The following is an 11,025-nucleotide window of genomic DNA, read 5'->3' as shown; positions in this document are numbered from 1 at the left end:
TTTCGTGTTAATGAAGATTCTCAAATGTCGGTCTAAACAGGACGTTTAGGTAACTACCCTTCGAACTGAAAACAGAGGAATAAACGCAAGATGGCCTTTTGTCCATTTTTGAGTGAAGAAAGTGTCTTAGTCTGTGTGCTCACTCTGAGTTTCTCAGTGGTGACGGCCAGGTTTTATTGTCCCCGGTGGGTTGGGTCATCATCCTCACTTCCGTCACCCTGGTTTTCCGGAAGCCTGGGTAGCTGAGCCACTGCTGACTGCTGTCGTCTCGAAACTTCTCCCTCCCAGCTTGTCCTCAGAAGCAGCCCCTGGCTCCACCCATCTCTCCCTGCCTCCCCCTACCTCCCCCTACCTCCCCCTACCTCCCCCTACTTCCGAGGGACTTTCCTTTGTTCAGAATTTCGTGTCTTTCCTTACCGCCCCTCCCCCACCCGCTCTGTGTGACTCTAGCTAGTTGATCATTCTCCCAGTTCACCTTGCCTCTGGCCTTTCCCTGCCACTGTGTGAAAGCAGAGCCCCAAGCTCTTTTCTAGAAGCCTCCACGCACGGAAACCCCGAGTGGGTGCTGCTTCCCCGAACGAGTGTTGCTCAGTTGACATTTAATTAACATTAATTTTACCCTGATTTGGTCGCAGGTGTCTTATCCAAAAAGCACAGTTCAACAGGGGAAAATGACCAATGGGATCCCATTGTTTCCCCTCAGAGGACATTCAAGGGAGGCAAATCCAGGGGCCATGGAGATGCTAATAAGAACCCCTTTCCTCTTCTCTGGCACCTGCAGCCTCCCCAAACAAAATGGGGATGCTGGAATGATAGTCACAGTGACATGTTGGGCCACATGAACGCGCATAAGCTAGGGGCTCAGGTAAGGGCGTGTACACATCTTCACCTTCTGCTTTCCAGTGACAGGTGTGCCTTTACCTGTGTGAGCGGGTTTCAGCAGCAGCTGGCGAGGGAAGGAGGATGCCTGTGTCTAAAACCTGGAGTTACCGGGTGAGGTGGCCTTTTTGGGCTGGGAAGTTCACATTTTCTTTAAGGACCTGGGTTTAATACTCTATTTACCTTTGAATAAAAAGAAAACTCTATTACAAAGCTTTGCCTTGGAAAGATAAAAAAATTCCCCCCCACAAGTAATACCCACAATAGCTTTTACTAGATCAGCTTTTCTGGATCCCATCCAGAAATCCTTACTTTGCAAGTTCTGAAGTATCCCTTTTCTGTCATTCTCATCAGAACTTTCTATAGTTCATTTTGGTCATGTGTGTAAGGCGAGATCATGTTATTTCTTTCAGCATTTCGGTAGCGAGCTCTTCAGTCTTACATTTGAGACGTAACAGGTGTAATGCAAAGTTGCTTTTTTTTGTTTTCTTGTGATTATGTCTCATTTCTTTTAGCTCAAATACCTTTCACCTAACTTCTTTCAAAAATTCATTTTCTGATGCCATTTTTCATTTTCCAATAACTTTCAGAATCACGTTTTAGATGTTCCTACGTTATTTTTCCCCTTCCCAAATCAGTTTTGTCAGCATCCGAGTCTCATCCGGCTGTGGTCTCTGGGTGACTGTATGATTATCTCCTTCCATCATCATTTTTATTCCTGGGCCCTGTAGAGTTTCGTTCTCTATAAAGTGACAATATTTTGTTACCTGAAAAGGATAGTTCTCTAATGAGTTTCGAATTGGTGATTTTGAGTCTCAATAAGGTTCCTCCGGAAGAAACATGTAAAGATTAAGGTTCCTGACTTTTTGGGTGTCTTTGGTTGAACACGTGCTGCTTACATGCAGGGTTAGAGCCAGTGCTGGCTGGAGTTTAGAGCCGTATCTGTCACTTTTTTCGCTGGTGCCAACAGAAGAACATGAACAGACAACTCCTTGGCATATCTCGAAGTTCTGGAAAGCTTTCTCGAACTGCAAGAGTGAGCATGTGTGGTAAACTGGAACTAAATTCCCATTTGCCAGGCCCCAAAGGGAAATAGATCTTTTTACTTTCCAGATTTTGTTTAGTTTTGCGTAGTACAAATCCCAACCAGTTTAAAAGTGACCGCTTTTTGCTTTTGTGTCTAGGACTGTCTCCTGGAGCCACATGAGCCATAAGAACTCTAAGAGCATCTTGAGTAGTTACTGTTTATTCCTTTCACGGAGCCATGCTTTCCTCCCGGAGGAAGGCCTTCCGTAAACTTCATTGCATTGATCTTTGTGCTAATTAAGGGAGGAGCCGTGGAAGAAATTCTTTCACAGAGTTTCTTACAGTGAACTTTTAGCAGCTTAAAAAATATGAGGACACGAACAGATCATTTACTTAAAAAAAAGCTAGTACACTTGAAATAATATGTTCATCCTCATTACTCATCTCAAAAATACAAATTAACATTTAAAAAAGAAGGGCCTTTTAAAAAACTCATAATGGCAAATTGAAAAAGAGAGAGAAGTGCATGACTTCATATGTGCTAATGGGAGTATTGATTGGTACTTTTCCAGAAAACAATTTGGTGTAATATGTATCAAGAGCCTTCACGTAGCCTGTACCTTTTAGTGCAATAATTTTCAGACATAGAGTCTTAAAAAAACTGACTTATATACATGGGATGATTCCTCATGGGAGAGCGAAAACCTGCGAACCGGTGTTCAGTGCCGTGAAACGGTTGGGGATGAAGTTAGAGAAGAGGGAGAAATTTTATACCATTCTAGTCTTGGCCACAAAAAGTCTTATTAGACAACTAAAGCCTGTAGACAGTTTGTGCAAACCTGTTATTTCTACAACTGTGAAAATAACTCAAATGTATTCCTGTCCGTGGCAGGCTGGCAGGCCTATTTGTGAGGTCAGCATGACAGGTGGTGTCCACGCTCCTGGTGCCACCTGAAGTAGCGTGGTCACTTGTGAAGGAACAGACCCATCTGGGAGAACAACGGATATGCATAGCTTGAGCTGGAGCAGAAGTTAGGGGCCCAGGAGTCCTACCCAGTCCCGGGCATCTGAGGGTTAAAGAGGGAGGGGCTCGGTCACGGCTGCCAGTTGGCAATGACGAAACCAGCCTTGGAGTCCAGGGTCTCCTGAGTCTAAGTCCATTTGTGTCCACCTTGTAAACAGTATGAATTAGGTTTTAAATTCATCACTGAACATGTAGGATTTCTCTGAGTTCAAATGAAACAGGAAGTTGCTAAGGAAATAAGACTCTCTTTACCTGATTTCGTTTGAGTCTTCGTATATCAGAAAATTTGGATCATCTTGTTTAGGCTGTGAGTGCGATTTGTCTTGCATTCATTTGTTTTCATTCAGATGCCTATGTCTTCCTTACGTACTTGGTCTGATTCATGTAGCCAGTGTTAGCAATATTTTAAATCCTTTTGCAATATCTGTGGCATTTCATTTATTTACTCTAATTTAAAAATGAAATTTGCCTTTGAACATAAAACTTTAATTTCGGAAAATACAATTATTGGCTGTAGGTATTATTTCCTCACAGACTTGTTCAGTCTCTAATTTACCTCAAAGGCTCTTAAACCCAAACTGAGCATATGAGAGGGGAAGAGACAGAGCAGAGCCGCCATCCAGTGTTTCCTCTTGCCAAGCAATCTCGTCTTCCAGAATATTCTTGTTCCCTCGTTGTTGTTTTTTTCCCCCACCCAATTTTCAGTACCTAACTCATCACATTTTTCAATTAAAATGCCACGAGGGGGATTTCCACTTTCAGTCATGGTGGGCTCACTTATCGTACACCAGCCCTCCCACTGAAGACAATTAGAAAATATAATATACGGAAAACGACGTTGGAAGGGAGCAGAGACCTGCCAGAGAAGCGAAGACTTGAGGGACCGAGATCCCAGACAGAAAAGAAGCGCAGCAAAGTGAGTCTGACGTTTGGTGCCACTTGTCCCCTTGGGGGAATTGCCAAAGCAGAAAGCGGTCCCCGAGATCCTGCTACGGTGACAGCAGAGCTCCTGGCATTCTTATGGGCCCAGGACTATACTTTAGAGCACACCAAGAAGGAGGGATTCTGATACGTACCCCAGGATTTCAGCTGTGGCTCCTGACCATGTCTTCCTTCCTTCGGACGGGGATGAACCAGAAGTAGAGCCGCCCACGTAGACTGAGCCCAGATTTAAATCACCTTCACCCCTGATTGTATCAAGGTGATTTTCCCGTATCTGAACTGCCTGCAAGAAGCAAAATAAATTCTCTTGGGAGGACGATAACATCACACAGAGCTTCAAATTTTCTGTGTCATTTTTCATACACAATGCCCAGTCTACATGACTGAAAACCAAAAGAAAAAACACGGTCAAGACAGAGACCTCCAGTGGGTCCGGACATTGGCGTTAGTAGACACGGACTTTAAAATAACGGTGATTCATACCGTCGAAAAATTAGATGACAATTTGGAGACTTCTAGTGGAAACCTGGAGAGAGAAAACAACTGAATGGACATTCGAAAAGGAAAAGTAGTAACGAGGTAAGAATTCAAGAGCGTGTTTCACAACAGACAAGACAGAGTTGAGAGGAATAGCGATTCGAAAGGTATGTCAGAAAGAAAAAGAGCGACGCACGGAGGGAAAAGAAAACTGGAGGGAGCGTGAGACACACGTGGACAATGAGGGATGTATGACGAAAGATCTAGCGCGTGTGACTGGAGTCCTCGAAGGCACGGAAGACAGAGAATAGGACGGAGCAATATTAGAAGAGAGAATTAGCGAGGAGATAAATATATATGTATGTATATAGCATTGTGTGTTCACCGCCCGTAGTTAGATGTCTTTCTGTCACCACATAATTGACCCCTTTTACCCCATCTACCGCCCCCTCCCACCCCCCATTCTTCGAACTTTTTGTGCCTAGCTGGCCCTGTGGGAACATAACATGAAGGGAGAGTTGGTGATGGCAGAGGAGAGAGCTTGAAGATTAATCTCTAAGTGTACACAAGAATTGGCGAATCTCACCCATCGAGGAAGAAGTGAACGTTCACGTTTAGAAACTTCCCGGAGAGCCAGAGAAATCAGACCCTGATAGGATGAAATAAATCACCTGGATTAAGGTTAAAGGGTTTTTCTCCTTGTAGTAAAGGTTGCTTCTCTTACTACTATGACTTGATTTAAATTTGCTCCTTGTTTATTCCTTTTAAAACTATCGATGCATTAAATGCATCATTTTCTCTATTGGAAAATTCTTTAATAACAATTTCCATTAATTGAAACTGGAATTCCCGATTTAACCACCTGTTAACCAATGACTACTAACTTGTTGGTTAACATAGTTTTAAAATATATGCATATGAATTCATATATAATTATTGACATATACATCCACTGGGTATTTTATTCTAGTTACTTTTATTCACAATGTATTCCTCCTCCTGAAGTACTAACATATTTATACAATTTAAATTGTACCTTCAACTACATGGCAGAAAATTGGAAAATAAATTTCACTTAATGTCAGAGAAAAACCCAGCTACCATTAGCATCAGCCCTGTGTGATACTTTGGCTCTCCTTGGGTTAATACAATGAGCATTCAGAAGAAATAAAAGAGATGACTGAATCTGCCTTCCGTAGAGCACAGACGGTGTGTCAGACACTGGAAGAAACCGTTGCCATGCATGATCTCACCTAGTCATCCCAGCAGTCTGGGGAAGCCTTGACGTTGGGTCAAGGCCATCATTTACTCTTTTTTCACTGGGCAGAAATAAGATTTTAATACAGATATAAACTTAGGTACTAGCATTGGTGGCAACCTTCCCTTATAAGGTGGACTTCTGCCATCAGGTAGACGACCCAGAGTATACTATGTGTTGGAGTAAAAGTTATTGTGAGAAATATATAGATTTACTCGTCTTTCCAAGCCAGATGTAGAAAATGGCCTCTGTAGTTTCAAAGACCTGGTTCGAATCCCAGCTGTACCACTCGATAGCTATGTGACCTTGGGAAAGTTACTTAACATCTCTGAGAGTTGGCATCCTCATTTATAAAGCGAGGATAACAATGACCTCAGTGGGTGGTTGGAAGGTTAGATGAGATAATCTGCACGAGATGCTCGTTAGCGCATTGCCTGGGACACACTCGGTAATGTTAGACGTCATTATTGCTATTATTGTGTGGATGGCCCATCTGGGCAGAACAGGTCTCCCTAACGGGGCTTCTGTGAGGCCCAGGTGAAACAAGGTATTCAGGAGCGCTTTGCCAATGTCATCCTTGTAGAGAAACTCAGCTGCATGGGAGGGATTTGCTGTACGTAAAATGAATCTACGTAAAAGATGTGTGTGTCTCATAGACTAGAAATCTGGACTTGGGGACTAGGAAGAAGAGCACGGAAGAGCAGTCGGGTGTTCGTGCTGGGAGTTCTGGGCCATGCAGCGCGGGAGGTCTTGTAACCAGGTGCCAAGAGGAAGAGGAGGGGGACTCATGCATACTGTGTGCTCATCCAGGGAGGCAAGGGATGCTTTGCTCTTTTCCCTGGAGTACCTTCAGGAAACGACCTGGACCTTATCTCACTTAAGTGGAGTCTGGCCTGTCACAGGGTCGGTTCAAAGCTTCCAGACTCAATGCAAGGGGAAGCACAGCTTGTGCCCGGGGCTGAAGGTGGACAGTCTGAGTGGAGGGTCTGTCCGAGAGGCCTGAATAGGGAAACTGAATCCAAACCAAAGGGTCAGACTTGGGGACAGTGACATGCAATGAACCTCTGGGGAGACTGGATAGAGATTGGGTAGAGAGCAGTGACTGCGCTGAGCTGTGGTCACATAGAACACGATGTGCCCTCCCACCAACCCTGCTCTCCACGGGCCACCCCCACGTGTCACTCTCATGTGCCACCCTCCTCTGCCACACCCCACGTGCCACACCCCATGTGCCACACCCTATGTGCCACACCCTATGTTCCACACTGTGGTGTGCCACACTGTGGCCCTGGCTCAGAGAGTTGGTAAATCAGGAAGCTTTGAAAGGAACACATCTCACACCGGAGTGTGTGTACGGGGTGCCTGGGGGTCGGTGAGTGCTCCACAGGAATTTTTGATCTTGTGTTTTCATTTCGGTGATGATTTTTTTTTTTTTTTTTAGGCAAGGCAACCCTTGGTTGACCTCACAGATTGCAAGGACCTTGTCACCTTACAATCCCTTATTATTATTATTATTTTTTATTTTTTTACGCCTACAGCACCTGGTCTTCCTAGGTGGTCTCCCATCCAAGTACTAACCAGGCCCGACCCTGCTTAGCTTCTGAGATCGGACGGGATGGGGCTTGTTCAGGGTGGCGTGGCCGTAGACTGTTGGAGATCTTTCAAAGCAAACAAGCAGGACATACCGGGTAGGTTCTAGGGTGCTGGAAAATAGAGGAATCCTCCGGATTCAGAATGATTTGCTTTCAAATCCCAACTCTGGACGATTTTCTTAACCTCACTTTTATCGTAACAACTTTTTATTGTTTTTGTAAAAATAATGATAAAAATCCAAATTATTTGAAGGTAACGCTAGGCGTCTTAGTCCGTTTGGGCTGCCCTAACAAACCAGCACAGACTGGGTGGCTTATAAACAGCAGAGGCAGGGAGGTCCATGATCGAGGTACAGGCAAATTTGGTGTCTGCTGAGGGTCCCCTCCTGGTTCATAGATGGCCGTCTTCTCACCATGTCCTCACATGGCGGCAGGGGCGAGGGAGCTCTTGGGGGGCACCAATCCCATCTTGAGGGTTCCACCCCCATGACCCAGTCACCTACCAAAGGGTCCACTTCCTAATACCATCACATTAGGGTTGTGAATTAACATGAATTTGAGGGAGGTATGGGACATACATGTTCACTCATTGCAACAGGTAAAAAGTGATTTTTCCTCACTCGATCCCCTTGTCCCAATCCATCTCTTATTTATATTTCTTCAGTAGATTTTCATGGTGTCTCTCCCGTGTTTTGTAATTTTGGTGGTTGCTGTGAATGGAATGATTTTTTAAAAGCGATGACAAATGGGATATTGTTAGTCCACGGAAAAGCATTGGATTTCATCGATCGCATGTCCATCTGCCTCAGCCTTTGCTTTTATTACCGCTAATGGTTTTCAGCTGTTTTTCTTGCATTTGCTGAATATCGGTTTTCTCATCTGCAAAATGCAGATAATGTTGACCTTGCCAAGGCTTAATGAGGATGAAATGAGATAAAGTAGGATGCCTAGCTTAGCGCCCAGCTCAGTGGGGCTTGGTTAACTAACACTAGCGCGTTCTCGCTGCCATCATCCCTATGCCCGCCCCCCGCCCCCGCCTCCCCATTGATTGATTAGAAAAGGCTCTGCTCACAGGGGCTTATACAGAAAGACTGACATCAATCAAGGGGCTGCCAATAGCTTTTTTTTTTTTAACTCTTTAAAAATTTTAAGATTGTGGTAAAATACACATAACATCGGACATACCATCTTAACTATTTTCAAGAGTACAGTTCAGTCTCATTCAGAACATTCACACTGTTGTGCAGCCCTCACCACCATCCATCTCCTGAAACTCTTTATACTGCAAAAGTGGAACTCAGTCCCCGTCAAAAAATAGCTCCCATTCCCCTCTCCCCGGGAAGCCACCGCTCCACTCTGTGTGTGTGTGAATTTAACTACCCTAGGTGCCTCATGTACGTGGAATCATGTACTATTTGTCCTCTTGTGACTGCCTGGTTTCGTTTAAATAATGTCCTTAAGGTTCATCCGTATCGTAGTATTTGCCATAATTTCCTTCCTTTTTAAGGCCGAATACCATTCTGTATTTTGCTTATCCACTCACCGGGCCAGTGGACACGGGTCGCTTGCCCCGCTTGGCTGTTGTGAATAGTGCTGCTTTGAACATGGTGCACCTGTATCACTTTGAGTCCTTGCTTTCAATTCTGTTAGGTCTCTATGCCAGTGTGTGTTGAAAGCTATAGAGCATTGAGGAACAATGTCTGTGTGCCTTCCATGGTGTCAGTAGCCCTTGGAAGAGCCACCTAACTATCACACCCCAGGCTTCTTAGCCTCCTTTGACAAGGGTCTGCATCCGATTGTGTCACTGCACACTGAGCTTGCAAAATCGCCACCTGCCTGCCTTCTCAGGGCTCAGGGCTGCAGGGGGTGCTGGACAAAAGCAAGATTTGCTGCTGTTGTTGCTACTTTCGAGACTTCCACAAATGTACATTTTTCTATTTTATTGTGTAATTCCAACCACTAAAATGACCTGACGATGTGCAAACTGCAATAAAGCATCAAAATTTGGCTTCCAGGAAAATAAAAATGCAGCAGGAAAAAACAGCAGCAGGAGAAAGAAATTACTGGGAAATACCCACAGAATGAAATGCCTGGGCTATTTTTTTACATTTCCCCCATTGTTTAAACTCTCTGTATTATTCAGTGGAGCATTGTTTGTAATGGCGGACGACTGCATGCAACCTCGATGTCTCACCCTGGGCGATGCTTAGATAAATCACCGTCTTTCACACTGTGGCATACTGTGTAGCTATAAAAAATAATGATCAGCCTCTCTGCAGAGAAAGAGCGACCAGACGTTTTAAGTGACATAACAAAGGCAAAATGCTGAGTGGATTGTATACTATGCTATCTGTTGCAAAAAAAAAAAAACGGTACAAATAAGAATGTGTGTGTCACGTGCACACATAATACATTCTTTTGCTTGCTTGTATATATACAATGAAACTCTGCAAAGCCATAAGAAACCAATATCAGTGGTTATATATAGGGGTGGGAAGTAGACTTTCACAGTATGACTTTACATATATATTTTTATTTTTGAGCCATGTGAATGTATCGCCTATCGAAAATAAAGAGAAAGGGCTTAAACTTTCCCACCAGCCTGATCAGAGGAGAGATTCAATATCTAAGTTAAGTTGATTTATAGGCAATAAAGTTACACAATTTGTTGCAAGAAAAACAAATCTGTTACAGGCTGTTTAGAATTTATTTGTGGTTAAGGAAGCCAACAGCTTCTGATCCCAGCCCTGGAGATGCCTGAGAGGAGATGGGGAAGGGTGATGGGGCTCAAAGCCTCACTCTGCAACTGATCTTGAACTCTTTGGAGAAAGGGAAGCATTGGGTCCAGGGCATGGGGACCGTAGTTGGGCAGGGTAGGAAGCCACAGCCAGGGTGGGCTAGGCCTGAGTTTTACTCAGGGCTTTTTCTCTCCGGTGCATTGCCCTGGGTGAGCCAGGTGGTAGCTGGGAGGTGCTCTCCAGTGTAGTAGCCGACCTGAACTTGTATGGCTAGACTGAAACTTGGGGCGTTCAAAACCTGACAATCTGCAGCTGCTCATAAACAGGCAGACAAAGGAACACACTGATTGATTGAGTGTCCACCTCCATGAGACCAGAGTTTCTATCACTGCCACCCCAGGGGGTGCCCAGGCAAGAAAATGGCTTGGGTCTGGAGGGACTTCCTGTCTGCATACCCCCAACGTACCTGGAGGAGCACAAGGTAGGGCCTTTTCTCTACTAGAGAGCCATCGCTAGACAAGGAATAGTTTTCAGGGAGCGAAGATGAACTCAGAACAATTAAGAGACATCTGAGGAGCCAGAGCCCTATGAAATAAGGGTGACTGCCAATTCTCAGAGACTCGGATGGACTGAAAGAGAGAACCCTAAGACCCAACAACACTTTGAGAAAGGAGAAAGAGAGCAACCCACGAGGACCTTCCCCCTGGCTGTCAACCTTTATATGAGGTTATGTGAGGAAATGATCTTTGAACTCCGACCGCGAAGGGACATCCAAGAGAATTAACTAACCTTGGTATCTTTCTCCTTTGGCCTTATTACAATGTGAAATAACAAATCTCTATTATTTAAGTCATTTTAGTTGTTTATTCTATTATTTGCATCCGAAAGCATCTGGATTCAATATAACTTATGATATTAATAGATGTAAGAAGAAAAATCATGACCATTTTAATATATTTTTTAAAAAGCACTTGAAAATGTGTAGTCACACACACACACACACACACCCCACAAAAAACATCGCATGGACTAGAATGGGGGATGCACAGCTGTTAAATGAATCGGCGATTGCTACCCCTGTCAACATGC

At 44.3% G+C, this 11,025-nt stretch overlaps 1 pseudogene; it reads right to left on the bottom strand.

Annotated features, from left to right (window-relative positions):
- Positions 1–7,135: 7,135 nt before the first annotated feature.
- LOC112470198 lies at positions 7,136–7,254 on the bottom strand (annotated as a pseudogene).
- Positions 7,255–11,025: the final 3,771 nt, after the last annotated feature.

Source organism: Pteropus alecto, unplaced genomic scaffold, assembly GCF_000325575.1.
Source record: "Pteropus alecto unplaced genomic scaffold, ASM32557v1 scaffold177, whole genome shotgun sequence".
In the NCBI taxonomy this organism is placed as follows: Eukaryota; Metazoa; Chordata; class Mammalia; order Chiroptera; family Pteropodidae; genus Pteropus; species Pteropus alecto.
The sequence above is the reverse complement of the archived record's forward strand: the minus strand, read 5'-3'. Positions and strand labels throughout refer to the sequence as shown.